This window comes from Pelobates fuscus, chromosome 1 (assembly GCF_036172605.1).
Source record: "Pelobates fuscus isolate aPelFus1 chromosome 1, aPelFus1.pri, whole genome shotgun sequence".
NCBI classification, from domain to species: Eukaryota; Metazoa; Chordata; class Amphibia; order Anura; family Pelobatidae; genus Pelobates; species Pelobates fuscus.
Window position 1 is genome coordinate 129441903 of NC_086317.1, and position 15427 is coordinate 129457329.

General features: G+C 39.2%; 6 non-coding genes across 6 annotated transcripts; all 6 read left to right on the forward strand.

Moving 5' to 3' along the window:
- The first annotated feature begins 3323 nt into the window (after window positions 1-3323).
- Window positions 3324-3405, forward strand: TRNAS-GCU (transfer RNA serine (anticodon GCU)). The gene has a single exon. It is a non-coding gene; the product is annotated as a tRNA-Ser (tRNA).
- A 599-nt stretch (window positions 3406-4004) lies between these two features.
- Window positions 4005-4086, forward strand: TRNAS-GCU (transfer RNA serine (anticodon GCU)). Its single transcript has one exon. It is a non-coding gene; the product is annotated as a tRNA-Ser (tRNA).
- Window positions 4087-5747: 1661 nt separating this feature from the next.
- Window positions 5748-5829, forward strand: TRNAS-GCU (transfer RNA serine (anticodon GCU)). The gene has a single exon. It is a non-coding gene; the product is annotated as a tRNA-Ser (tRNA).
- A 1912-nt stretch (window positions 5830-7741) lies between these two features.
- On the forward strand, window positions 7742-7823 carry TRNAS-GCU (transfer RNA serine (anticodon GCU)). The gene has a single exon. It is a non-coding gene; the product is annotated as a tRNA-Ser (tRNA).
- Window positions 7824-9736: 1913 nt separating this feature from the next.
- TRNAS-GCU (transfer RNA serine (anticodon GCU)) lies at window positions 9737-9818 on the forward strand. Its single transcript has one exon. It is a non-coding gene; the product is annotated as a tRNA-Ser (tRNA).
- A 2160-nt stretch (window positions 9819-11978) lies between these two features.
- Window positions 11979-12060, forward strand: TRNAS-GCU (transfer RNA serine (anticodon GCU)). Its single transcript has one exon. It is a non-coding gene; the product is annotated as a tRNA-Ser (tRNA).
- The last annotated feature ends 3367 nt before the right edge of the window (window positions 12061-15427 follow it).

The following is a 15427-nucleotide window of genomic DNA, read 5'->3' on the forward strand; positions in this document are numbered from 1 at the left end:
CACACCCTGTCTTTTCCTCACCTCGGCAAAGAGAATCCCATCTTCGTCGACTTTTCTACAAAACTCTGTTCCTCAGAGAACTTTGTAAACTCACGTTACTGTCTGTGTTAGTCAACCGTCATTTATTTGCAAGGCTATTTTAATGGAGGGTCCAGGGAATTTTTACACCATAAATAGGCACAGAGTCGCATTCATGGCATTTCCACAAGTTGGAAATAAGCACCATTTTTCCCATTGATACCTATAGCATAACAATAATGCTTGTCTTAAAAACAACTTATTCAAACAAAAATTCACATTATTATCATCCCCAATCTGTAACTGTAAAAATAACGCAAATTAGAGCTCAAATCAAAATTATTTTGATTGAGTCCAGAAAACAAGAGCACACCCTGTCTTTTCCTCACCTCGGCAAAGAGAACCAATTTGCCCTGACACTTGACGGCAAAATCGACAGGAAAAAAGCACACATTTTTCCCCCCGATGTGTAGTGCATAACACTAAGGCTTGTCTTAAAAACAACTAACACAAACAAAAATTCACATTATTATCATCCCCAATCTGTAACTGTAAAAATAACACAAATTAGAGATACGGCCACCGTGCACTTCACCGACTGCGTCAAACAGCATGCGTGTGCCACTGTTAGACGAGGTGGCCGAGTGGTTAAGGCGATGGATTGCTAATCCATTGTGCTCTGCACGCATGGGTTCGAATCCCATCCTTGTTGACTTTTCTACAAAACTCTGTTCCTCAGAGAACTTTGTAAACTCACGTTACTGTCTGTGTTAGTCAACCGTCATTTATTTGCAAGGCTATTTTAATGGAGGGTCCAGGGAATTTTTACACCATAAATAGGCACAGAGTCGCATTCATGGCAGTTCCACAAGTTGGAAATAAGCACCATTTTTCCCATTGATACCTATAGCATAACAATAATGCTTGTCTTAAAAACAACTTATTCAAACAAAAATTCACATTATTATCATCCCCAATCTGTAACTGTAAAAATAACGCAAATTAGAGCTCAAATCAAAATTATTTTGATTGAGTCCAGAAAACAAGAGCACACCCTGTCTTTTCCTCACCTCGGCAAAGAGAACCAATTTGCCCTGACACTTGACGGCAAAATCGACAGGAAAAAAGCACACATTTTTTCCCTCGATGTGTAGTGCATAACACTAAGGCTTGTCTTAAAAACAACTAACACAAACAAAAATTCACATTATTATCATCCCCAATCTGTAACTGTAAGAATAACACAAATTAGAGATTCGGCCACCGTGCACTTCACCGACTGCGTCTAACAGCATGCGTGCACCACTGTCAGACGAGGTGGCCGAGTGGTTAAGGCGATGGACTGCTAATCCATTGTGCTCTGCATGCATGGGTTAGAATCCCAACTTCGTCGACTTTTCTACAAAACTCTGTTCCTCAGAGAACTTTGTAAACTCACGTTACTGTCTGTGTTAGTCAACCGTCATTTATTTGCAAGGCTATTTTAATGGAGGGTCCAGGGAATTTTTACACCATAAATAGGCACAGAGTCGCATTCATGGCAGTTCCACAAGTTGGAAATAAGCACCATTTTTCCCATTGATACCTATAGCATAACAATAATGCTTGTCTTAAAAACAACTTATTCAAACAAAAATTCACATTATTATCATCCCCAATTTTTAACTGTAAAAATAATGCAAATTAGAGCTCAAATCAAAATTATTTTGATTGAGTCCAGAAAACAAGAGCACACCATGTCTTTTCCTCACCTCGGCAAAGAGAACCAATTTGCCCTGACACTTGACGGCAAAATCGACAGGAAAAAAGCACACATTTTCCCCCCCGATGTGTAGTGCATAACACTAAGGCTTGTCTTAAAAACAACTAACACAAACAAAAATTCACATTATTATCATCCCCAATCTGTAACTGTAAAAATAACACAAATTAGAGATTCGGCCACCGTGCACTTCACCGACTGCGTCTAACAGCATGCGTGTACCACTGTCAGACGAGGTGGCCGAGTGGTTAAGGCGATGGACTGCTAATCCATTGTGCTCTGCACGCATGGGTTCGAATCCCATCTTCGTTTACTTTTCTACAAAACTCTGTTCCTCAGAGAACTTTGTAAACTCACGTTACTGTCTGTGTTAGTCAACTGTCCTTTATTTGCAAGGATATTTTAATGGAGGGTCCAGGGAATTTTTACACCATAAATAGGCACAGAGTCGCATTCATGGCAGTTCCACAAGTTGGAAATAAGCACCATTTTTCCCATTGATACCTATAGCATAACAATAATGCTTGTCTTAAAAACAACTTATTCAAACAAAAATTCACATTATTATCATCCCCAATTTTTAACTGTAAAAATAATGCAAATTAGAGCTCAAATCAAAATTATTTTGATTGAGTCCAGAAAACAAGAGCACACCCTGTCTTTTCCTCACCTCGGCAAAGAGAATCCCATCTTCGTCGACTTTTCTACAAAACTCTGTTCCTCAGAGAACTTTGTAAACTCACGTTACTGTCTGTGTTAGTCAACCGTCATTTATTTGCAAGGCAATTTTAATGGAGGGTCCAAGGAATTTTTACACCATAAATAGGCACAGAGTCGCATTCATGGCAGTTCCACAAGTTGGAAATAAGCACCATTTTTCCCATTGATACCTATAGCATAACAATAATGCTTGTCTTAAAAACAACTTATTCAAACAAAAATTCACATTATTATCATCCCCAATCTGTAACTGTAAAAATAACGCAAATTAGAGCTCAAATCAAAATTATTTTGATTGAGTCCAGAAAACAAGAGCACACCATGTCTTTTCCTCACCTCGGCAAAGAGAACCAATTTGCCCTGACACTTGACGGCAAAATCGACAGGAAAAAAGCACACATTTTCCCCCCCGATGTGTAGTGCATAACACTAAGGCTTGTCTTAAAAACAACTAACACAAACAAAAATTCACATTATTATCATCCCCAATCTGTAACTGTAAAAATAACGCAAATTAGAGCTCAAATCAAAATTATTTTGATTGAGTCCAGAAAACAAGAGCACACCCTGTCTTTTCCTCACCTCGGCAAAGAGAACCAATTTGCCCTGACACTTGATGGCAAAATCGACAGGAAAAAAGCACACATTTTTCCCCCCGATGTGTAGTGCATAACACTAAGGCTTGTCTTAAAAACAACTAACACAAACAAAAATTCACATTATTATCATCCCCAATCTGTAACTGTAAAAATAACACAAATTAGAGCTACGGCCACCGTGCACTTCACCGACTGCGTCAAACAGCATGCGTGCGCCACTGTTAGACGAGGTGGCCGAGTGGTTAAGGCGATGGACTGCTAATCCATTGTGCTCTGCACGCATGGGTTCGAATCCCATCTTCGTCGACTTTTCTACAAAACTATGTTCCTCAGAGAACTTTGTAAACTCACGTTACTGTCTGTGTTAGTCAACCGTCATTTATTTGCAAGGCTATTTTAATGGAGGGTCCAGGGAATTTTTACACCATAAATAGGCACAGAGTCGCATTCATGGCAGTTCCACAAGTTGGAAATAAGCACCATTTTTCCCATTGATACCTATAGCATAACAATAATGCTTGTCTTAAAAACAACTTATTCAAACAAAAATTCACATTATTATCATCCCCAATCTGTAACTGTAAAAATAACGCAAATTAGAGCTCAAATCAAAATTATTTTGATTGAGTCCAGAAAACAAGAGCACACCCTGTCTTTTCCTCTCCTCGGCAAAGAGAACCAATTTGCCCTGACACTTGACGGCAAAATCGACAGGAAAAAAGCACACATTTTTCCCCCCGATGTGTAGTGCAGAACACTAAGGCTTGTCTTAAAAACAACTAACACAAACAAAAATTCACATTATTATCATCCCCAATCTGTAACTGTAAAAATAACACAAATTAGAGATACGGCCACCGTGCACTTCACCGACTGCGTCAAACAGCATGCGTGCGCCACTGTCAGACGAGGTGGCCGAGTGGTTAAGGCGATGGACTGCTAATCCATTGTGCTCTGCACGCATGGGTTCGAATCCCATCTTCGTCGACTTTTCTACAAAACTCTGTTCCTCAGAGAACTTTGTAAAGTCACGTTACTGTCTGTGTTAGTCAACCGTCATTTATTTGCAAGGCTATTTTAATGGAGGGTCCAGGGAATTTTTACACCATAAATAGGCACAGAGTCGCATTCATGGCAGTTCCACAAGTTGGAAATAAGCACCATTTTTCCCATTGATACCTATAGCATAACAATAATGCTTGTCTTAAAAACAACTTATTCAAACAAAAATTCACATTATTATCATCCCCAATTTTTAACTGTAAAAATAATGCAAATTAGAGCTCAAATCAAAATTATTTTGATTGAGTCCAGAAAACAAGAGCACACCCTGTCTTTTCCTCACCTCGGCAAAGAGAATCCCATCTTCGTCGACTTTTCTACAAAACTCTGTTCCTCAGAGAACTTTGTAAACTCACGTTACTGTCTGTGTTAGTCAACCGTCATTTATTTGCAAGGCTATTTTAATGGAGGGTCCAGGGAATTTTTACACCATAAATAGGCACAGAGTCGCATTCATGGCAGTTCCACAAGTTGGAAATAAGCACCATTTTTCCCATTGATACCTATAGCATAACAATAATGCTTGTCTTAAAAACAACTTATTCAAACAAAAATTCACATTATTATCATCCCCAATCTGTAACTGTAAAAATAACGCAAATTAGAGCTCAAATCAAAATTATTTTGATTGAGTCCAGAAAACAAGAGCACACCATGTCTTTTCCTCACCTCGGCAAAGAGAACCAATTTGCCCTGACACTTGACGGCAAAATCGACAGGAAAAAAGCACACATTTCCCCCCCCCCGATGTGTAGTGCATAACACTAAGGCTTGTCTTAAAAACAACTAACACAAACAAAAATTCACATTATTATCATCCCCAATCTGTAACTGTAAAAATAACACAAATTAGAGATACGGCCACCGTGCACTTCACCGACTGCGTCTAACAGCATGCGTGCACCACTGTCAGACGAGGTGGTCGAGTGGTTAAGGCGATGGACTGCTAATCCATTGTGCTCTGCACGCATGGGTTCGAATCCCATCTTCGTCGACTTTTCTACAAAACTCTGTTCCTCAGAGAACTTTGTAAACTCACGTTACTGTCTGTGTTAGTCAACTGTCATTTATTTGCAAGGCTATTTTAATGGAGGGTCCAGGGAATTTTTACACCATAAATAGGCACAGAGTCGCATTCATGGCAGTTCCACAAGTTGGAAATAAGCACCATTTTTCCCATTGATACCTATAGCATAACAATAATGCTTGTCTTAAAAACAACTTATTCAAAAAAAAATTCACATTATTATCATCCCCAATCTGTAAAAATAACGCAAATTAGAGCTCAAATCAAAATTATTTTGATTGAGTCCAGAAAACAAGAGCACACCATGTCTTTTCCTCACCTCGGCAAAGAGAACCAATTTGCCCTGACACTTGAAGGCAAAATCGACAGGAAAAAAGCACACATTTTTCCCCCCGATGTGTAGTGCATAACACTAAGGCTTGCTTAAAAACAACTAACACAAACAAAAATTCACATTATTATCATCCCCAATCTGTAACTGTAAAAATAACACAAATTAGAGATACGGCCACCGTGCACTTCACCGACTGCGTCAAACAGCATGCGTGCGCCACTGTCAGACGAGGTGGCCGAGTGGTTAAGGCGATGGACTGCTAATCCGTTGTGCTCTGCACGCATGGGTTCGAATCCCATCTTCGTCGACTTTTCTACAAAACTCTGTTCCTCAGAGAACTTTGTAAACTCACGTTACTGTCTGTGTTAGTCAACCGTCATTTATTTGCAAGGCTATTTTAATGGAGGGTCCAGGGAATTTTTACACCATAAATAGGCACAGAGTCGCATTCATGGCAGTTCCACAAGTTGGAAATAAGCACCATTTTTCCCATTGATACCTATAGCATAACAATAATGCTTGTCTTAAAAACAACTTATTTAAACAAAAATTCACATTATTATCATCCCCAATCTGTAACTGTAAAAATAACGCAAATTAGAGCTCAAATCAAAATTATTTTGATTGAGTCCAGAAAACAAGAGCACACCATGTCTTTTCCTCACCTCGGCAAAGAGAACCAATTTGCCCTGACACTTGACGGCAAAATCGACAGGAAAAAAGCACACATTTTTCCCCCCGATGTGTAGTGCATAACACTAAGGCTTGTCTTAAAAACAACTAACACAAACAAAAATTCACATTATTATCATCCCCAATCTGTAACTGTAAAAATAACGCAAATTAGAGCTCAAATCAAAATTATTTTGATTGAGTCCAGAAAACAAGAGCACACCCTGTCTTTTCCTCACCTCGGCAAAGAGAACCAATTTGCCCTGACACTTGACGGCAAAATCGACAGGAAAAAAGCACACATTTTTTCCCCCGATGTGTAGAGCATAACACTAAGGCTTGTCTTAAAAAATACTAACACAAACAAAAATTCACATTATTATCATCCCCAATCTGTAACTGTAAAAATAACACAAATTAGAGATACGGCCACCGTGCACTTCACCGACTGCGTCTAACAGCATGCGTGCGCCATTGTCAGACGAGGTGGCCGAGTGGTTAAGGCGATGGACTGCTAATCCATTGTGCTCTGCATGCATGGGTTAGAATCCCAACTTCGTCGACTTTTCTACAAAACTCTGTTCCTCAGAGAACTTTGTAAACTCACGTTACTGTCTGTGTTAGTCAACCGTCATTTATTTGCAAGGCTATTTTAATGGAGGGTCCAGGGAATTTTTACACCATAAATAGGCACAGAGTCGCATTCATGGCAGTTCCACAAGTTGGAAAAAAGCACCATTTTTCCCATTGATACCTATAGCATAACAATAATGCTTGTCTTAAAAACAACTTATTCAAACAAAAATTCACGTTATTATCATCCCCAATTTTTAACTGTAAAAATAATGCAAATTAGAGCTCAAATCAAAATTATTTTGATTGAGTCCAGAAAACAAGAGCACACCCTGTCTTTTCCTCACCTCGGCAAAGAGAATCCCATCTTCGTCGACTTTTCTACAAAACTCTGTTCCTCAGAGAACTTTGTAAACTCACGTTACTGTCTGTGTTAGTCAACCGTCATTTATTTGCAAGGCTATTTTAATGGAGGGTCCAGGGAATTTTTACACCATAAATAGGCACAGAGTCGCATTCATGGCAGTTCCACAAGTTGGAAATAAGCACCATTTTTCCCATTGATACCTATAGCATAACAATAATGCTTGTCTTAAAAACAACTTATTCAAACAAAAATTCACATTATTATCATCCCCAATCTGTAACTGTAAAAATAACGCAAATTAGAGCTCAAATCAAAATTATTTTGATTGAGTCCAGAAAACAAGAGCACACCCTGTCTTTTCCTCACCTCGGCAAAGAGAACCAATTTGCCCTGACACTTGACGGCAAAATCGACAGGAAAAAAGCACACATTTTTCCCCCCGATGTGTAGTGCATAACACTAAGGCTTGTCTTAAAAACAACTAACACAAACAAAAATTCACATTATTATCATCCCCAATCTGTAACTGTAAAAATAACACAAATTAGAGATACGGCCACCGTGCACTTCACCGACTGCGTCAAACAGCATGCGTGTGCCACTGTTAGACGAGGTGGCCGAGTGGTTAAGGCGATGGACTGCTAATCCATTGTGCTCTGCACGCATGGGTTCGAATCCCATCCTTGTCGACTTTTCTACAAAACTCTGTTCCTCAGAGAACTTTGTAAACTCACGTTACTGTCTGTGTTAGTCAACCGTCATTTATTTGCAAGGCTATTTTAATGGAGGGTCCAGGGAATTTTTACACCATAAATAGGCACAGAGTCGCATTCATGGCAGTTCCACAAGTTGGAAATAAGCACCATTTTTCCCATTGATACCTATAGCATAACAATAATGCTTGTCTTAAAAACAACTTATTCAAACAAAAATTCACATTATTATCATCCCCAATCTGTAACTGTAAAAATAACGCAAATTAGAGCTCAAATCAAAATTATTTTGATTGAGTCCAGAAAACAAGAGCACACCCTGTCTTTTCCTCACCTCGGCAAAGAGAACCAATTTGCCCTGACACTTGACGGCAAAATCGACAGGAAAAAAGCACACATTTTTTCCCTCGATGTGTAGTGCATAACACTAAGGCTTGTCTTAAAAACAACTAACACAAACAAAAATTCACATTATTATCATCCCCAATCTGTAACTGTAAAAATAACACAAATTAGAGATTCGGCCACCGTGCACTTCACCGACTGCGTCTAACAGCATGCGTGCACCACTGTCAGACGAGGTGGCCGAGTGGTTAAGGCGATGGACTGCTAATCCATTGTGCTCTGCATGCATGGGTTAGAATCCCAACTTCGTCGACTTTTCTACAAAACTCTGTTCCTCAGAGAACTTTGTAAACTCACGTTACTGTCTGTGTTAGTCAACCGTCATTTATTTGCAAGGCTATTTTAATGGAGGGTCCAGGGAATTTTTACACCATAAATAGGCACAGAGTCGCATTCATGGCAGTTCCACAAGTTGGAAATAAGCACCATTTTTCCCATTGATACCTATAGCATAACAATAATGCTTGTCTTAAAAACAACTTATTCAAACAAAAATTCACATTATTATCATCCCCAATTTTTAACTGTAAAAATAATGCAAATTAGAGCTCAAATCAAAATTATTTTGATTGAGTCCAGAAAACAAGAGCACACCCTGTCTTTTCCTCACCTCGGCAAAGAGAATCCCATCTTCGTCGACTTTTCTACAAAACTCTGTTCCTCAGAGAACTTTGTAAACTCACGTTACTGTCTGTGTTAGTCAACCGTCATTTATTTGCAAGGCTATTTTAATGGAGGGTCCAAGGAATTTTTACACCATAAATAGGCACAGAGTCGCATTCATGGCAGTTCCACAAGTTGGAAATAAGCACCATTTTTCCCATTGATACCTATAGCATAACAATAATGCTTGTCTTAAAAACAACTTATTCAAACAAAAATTCACATTATTATCATCCCCAATCTGTAACTGTAAAAATAACGCAAATTAGAGCTCAAATCAAAATTATTTTGATTGAGTCCAGAAAACAAGAGCACACCATGTCTTTTCCTCACCTCGGCAAAGAGAACCAATTTGCCCTGACACTTGACGGCAAAATCGACAGGAAAAAAGCACACATTTTCCCCCCCCGATGTGTAGTGCATAACACTAAGGCTTGTCTTAAAAACAACTAACACAAACAAAAATTCACATTATTATCATCCCCAATCTGTAACTGTAAAAATAACGCAAATTAGAGCTCAAATCAAAATTATTTTGATTGAGTCCAGAAAACAAGAGCACACCCTGTCTTTTCCTCACCTCGGCAAAGAGAACCAATTTGCCCTGACACTTGACGGCAAAATCGACAGGAAAAAAGCACACATTTTTCCCCCCGATGTGTAGTGCATAACACTAAGGCTTGTCTTAAAAACAACTAACACAAACAAAAATTCACATTATTATCATCCCCAATCTGTAACTGTAAAAATAACACAAATTAGAGATACGGCCACCGTGCACTTCACCGACTGCGTCAAACAGCATGCGTGCGCCACTGTTAGACGAGGTGGCCGAGTGGTTAAGGCGATGGACTGCTAATCCATTGTGCTCTGCACGCATGGGTTCGAATCCCATCTTCGTCGACTTTTCTACAAAACTCTGTTCCTCAGAGAACTTTGTAAACTCACGTTACTGTCTGTGTTAGTCAACCGTCATTTATTTGCAAGGCTATTTTAATGGAGGGTCCAGGGAATTTTTACACCATAAATAGGCACAGAGTCGCATTCATGGCAGTTCCACAAGTTGGAAATAAGCACCATTTTTCCCATTGATACCTATAGCATAACAATAATGCTTGTCTTAAAAACAACTCATTCAAACAAAAAATCACATTATTATCATCCCCAATCTGTAACTGTAAAAATAACGCAAATTAGAGCTCAAATCAAAATTATTTTGATTGAGTCCAGGAAACAAGAGCACACCATGTCTTTTCCTCACCTCGGCAAAGAGAACCAATTTGCCCTGACACTTGACGGCAAAATCGACAGGAAAAAAGCACACATTTTCCCCCCCCGATGTGTAGTGCATAACACTAAGGCTTGTCTTAAAAACAACTAACACAAACAAAAATTCACATTATTATCATCCCCAATCTGTAACTGTAAAAATAACGCAAATTAGAGCTCAAATCAAAATTATTTTGATTGAGTCCAGAAAACAAGAGCACACCCTGTCTTTTCCTCACCTCGGCAAAGAGAACCAATTTGCCCTGACACTTGACGGCAAAATCGACAGGAAAAAAGCACACATTTTTTCCCTCGATGTGTAGTGCATAACACTAAGGCTTGTCTTAAAAACAACTAACACAAACAAAAATTCACATTATTATCATCCCCAATCTGTAACTGTAAAAATAACACAAATTAGAGATTCGGCCACCGTGCACTTCACCGACTGCGTCTAACAGCATGCGTGCACCACTGTCAGACGAGGTGGCCGAGTGGTTAAGGCGATGGACTGCTAATCCATTGTGCTCTGCATGCATGGGTTAGAATCCCAACTTCGTCGACTTTTCTACAAAACTCTGTTCCTCAGAGAACTTTGTAAACTCACGTTACTGTCTGTGTTAGTCAACCGTCATTTATTTGCAAGGCTATTTTAATGGAGGGTCCAGGGAATTTTTACACCATAAATAGGCACAGAGTCGCATTCATGGCAGTTCCACAAGTTGGAAATAAGCACCATTTTTCCCATTGATACCTATAGCATAACAATAATGCTTGTCTTAAAAACAACTTATTCAAACAAAAATTCACATTATTATCATCCCCAATTTTTAACTGTAAAAATAATGCAAATTAGAGCTCAAATCAAAATTATTTTGATTGAGTCCAGAAAACAAGAGCACACCCTGTCTTTTCCTCACCTCGGCAAAGAGAATCCCATCTTCGTCGACTTTTCTACAAAACTCTGTTCCTCAGAGAACTTTGTAAACTCACGTTACTGTCTGTGTTAGTCAACCGTCATTTATTTGCAAGGCTATTTTAATGGAGGGTCCAAGGAATTTTTACACCATAAATAGGCACAGAGTCGCATTCATGGCAGTTCCACAAGTTGGAAATAAGCACCATTTTTCCCATTGATACCTATAGCATAACAATAATGCTTGTCTTAAAAACAACTTATTCAAACAAAAATTCACATTATTATCATCCCCAATCTGTAACTGTAAAAATAACGCAAATTAGAGCTCAAATCAAAATTATTTTGATTGAGTCCAGAAAACAAGAGCACACCATGTCTTTTCCTCACCTCGGCAAAGAGAACCAATTTGCCCTGACACTTGACGGCAAAATCGACAGGAAAAAAGCACACATTTTCCCCCCCCGATGTGTAGTGCATAACACTAAGGCTTGTCTTAAAAACAACTAACACAAACAAAAATTCACATTATTATCATCCCCAATCTGTAACTGTAAAAATAACGCAAATTAGAGCTCAAATCAAAATTATTTTGATTGAGTCCAGAAAACAAGAGCACACCCTGTCTTTTCCTCACCTCGGCAAAGAGAACCAATTTGCCCTGACACTTGACGGCAAAATCGACAGGAAAAAAGCACACATTTTTCCCCCCGATGTGTAGTGCATAACACTAAGGCTTGTCTTAAAAACAACTAACACAAACAAAAATTCACATTATTATCATCCCCAATCTGTAACTGTAAAAATAACACAAATTAGAGATACGGCCACCGTGCACTTCACCGACTGCGTCAAACAGCATGCGTGCGCCACTGTTAGACGAGGTGGCCGAGTGGTTAAGGCGATGGACTGCTAATCCATTGTGCTCTGCACGCATGGGTTCGAATCCCATCTTCGTCGACTTTTCTACAAAACTCTGTTCCTCAGAGAACTTTGTAAACTCACGTTACTGTCTGTGTTAGTCAACCGTCATTTATTTGCAAGGCTATTTTAATGGAGGGTCCAGGGAATTTTTACACCATAAATAGGCACAGAGTCGCATTCATGGCAGTTCCACAAGTTGGAAATAAGCACCATTTTTCCCATTGATACCTATAGCATAACAATAATGCTTGTCTTAAAAACAACTTATTCAAACAAAAATTCACATTATTATCATCCCCAATCTGTAACTGTAAAAATAACGCAAATTAGAGCTCAAATCAAAATTATTTTGATTGAGTCCAGAAAACAAGAGCACACCCTGTCTTTTCCTCACCTCGGCAAAGAGAACCAATTTGCCCTGACACTTGACGGCAAAATCGACAGGAAAAAAGCACACATTTTTCCCCCCGATGTGTAGTGCATAACACTAAGGCTTGTCTTAAAAACAACTAACACAAACAAAAATTCACATTATTATCATCCCCAATCTGTAACTGTAAAAATAACACAAATTAGAGATACGGCCACCGTGCACTTCACCGACTGCGTCAAACAGCATGCGTGCGCCACTGTCAGACGAGGTGGCCGAGTGGTTAAGGCGATGGAGTGCTAATCCATTGTGCTCTGCACGCATGGGTTCGAATCCCATCTTCGTCGACTTTTCTACAAAACTCTGTTCCTCAGAGAACTTTGTAAACTCACGTTACTGTCTGTGTTAGTCAACCGTCATTTATTTGCAAGGCTATTTTAATGGAGGGTCCAGGGAATTTTTACACCATAAATAGGCACAGAGTCGCATTCATGGCAGTTCCACAAGTTGGAAATAAGCACCATTTTTCCCATTGATACCTATAGCATAACAATAATGCTTGTCTTAAAAACAACTTATTTAAACAAAAATTCACATTATTATCATCCCCAATCTGTAACTGTAAAAATAACGCAAATTAGAGCTCAAATCAAAATTATTTTGATTGAGTCCAGAAAACAAGAGCACACCATGTCTTTTCCTCACCTCGGCAAAGAGAACCAATTTGCCCTGACACTTGACGGCAAAATCGACAGGAAAAAAGCACACATTTTTCCCCCCGATGTGTAGTGCATAACACTAAGGCTTGTCTTAAAAACAACTAACACAAACAAAAATTCACATTATTATCATCCCCAATCTGTAACTGTAAAAATAACGCAAATTAGAGCTCAAATCAAAATTATTTTGATTGAGTCCAGAAAACAAGAGCACACCCTGTCTTTTCCTCACCTCGGCAAAGAGAACCAATTTGCCCTGACACTTGACGGCAAAATCGACAGGAAAAAAGCACACATTTTTCCCCCCGATGTGTAGTGCATAACACTAAGGCTTGTCTTAAAAACAACTAACACAAACAAAAATTCACATTATTATCATCCCCAATCTGTAACTGTAAAAATAACACAAATTAGAGATACGGCCACCGTGCACTTCACCGACTGCGTCAAACAGCATGCGTGCGCCACTGTCAGACGAGGTGGCCGAGTGGTTAAGGCGATGGAGTGCTAATCCATTGTGCTCTGCACGCATGGGTTCGAATCCCATCTTCGTCGACTTTTCTACAAAACTCTGTTCCTCAGAGAACTTTGTAAACTCACGTTACTGTCTGTGTTAGTCAACCGTCATTTATTTGCAAGGCTATTTTAATGGAGGGTCCAGGGAATTTTTACACCATAAATAGGCACAGAGTCGCATTCATGGCAGTTCCACAAGTTGGAAATAAGCACCATTTTTCCCATTGATACCTATAGCATAACAATAATGCTTGTCTTAAAAACAACTTATTTAAACAAAAATTCACATTATTATCATCCCCAATCTGTAACTGTAAAAATAACGCAAATTAGAGCTCAAATCAAAATTATTTTGATTGAGTCCAGAAAACAAGAGCACACCATGTCTTTTCCTCACCTCGGCAAAGAGAACCAATTTGCCCTGACACTTGACGGCAAAATCGACAGGAAAAAAGCACACATTTTTCCCCCCGATGTGTAGTGCATAACACTAAGGCTTGTCTTAAAAACAACTAACACAAACAAAAATTCACATTATTATCATCCCCAATCTGTAACTGTAAAAATAACGCAAATTAGAGCTCAAATCAAAATTATTTTGATTGAGTCCAGAAAACAAGAGCACACCCTGTCTTTTCCTCACCTCGGCAAAGAGAACCAATTTGCCCTGACACTTGACGGCAAAATCGACAGGAAAAAAGCACACATTTTTTCCCCCGATGTGTAGAGCATAACACTAAGGCTTGTCTTAAAAACAACTAACACAAACAAAAATTCACATTATTTTCATCCCCAATCTGTAACTGTAAAAATAACACAAATTAGAGATACGGCCACCGTGCACTTCACCGACTGCGTCTAACAGCATGCGTGCGCCATTGTCAGACGAGGTGGCCGAGTGGTTAAGGCGATGGACTGCTAATCCATTGTGCTCTGCATGCATGGGTTAGAATCCCAACTTCGTCGACTTTTCTACAAAACTCTGTTCCTCAGAGAACTTTGTAAACTCACGTTACTGTCTGTGTTAGTCAACTGTCATTTATTTGCAAGGCTATTTTAATGGAGGGTCCAGGGAATTTTTACACCATAAATAGGCACAGAGTCGCATTCATGGCAGTTCCACAAGTTGGAAATAAGCACCATTTTTCCCATTGATACCTATAGCATAACAATAATGCTTGTCTTAAAAACAACGTATTCAAAAAAAAATTCACATTATTATCATCCCCAATCTGTAAAAATAACGCAAATTAGAGCTCAAATCAAAATTATTTTGATTGAGTCCAGAAAACAAGAGCACACCCTGTCTTTTCCTCACCTCGGCAAAGAGAACCAATTTGCCCTGACACTTGACGGCAAAATCGACAGGAAAAAAGCACACATTATTTCCCCCGATGTGTAGTGCATAACACTAAGGCTTGTCTTAAAAACAACTAACACAAACAAAAATTCACATTATTATCATCCCCAATCTGTAACTGTAAAAATAACACAAATTAGAGATACGGCCACCGTGCACTTCACCGACTGCGTCTAACAGCATGCGTGCGCCATTGTCAGACGAGGTGGCCGAGTGGTTAAGGCGATGGACTGCTAATCCATTGTGCTCTGCATGCATGGGTTAGAATCCCAACTTCGTCGACTTTTCTACAAAACTCTGTTCCTCAGAGAACTTTGTAAACTCACGTTACTGTCTGTGTTAGTCAACCGTCATTTATTTGCAAGGCTATTTTAATGGAGGGACCAGGGAATTTTTACACCATAAATAGGCACAGAGTCGCATTCATGGCAGTTCCAC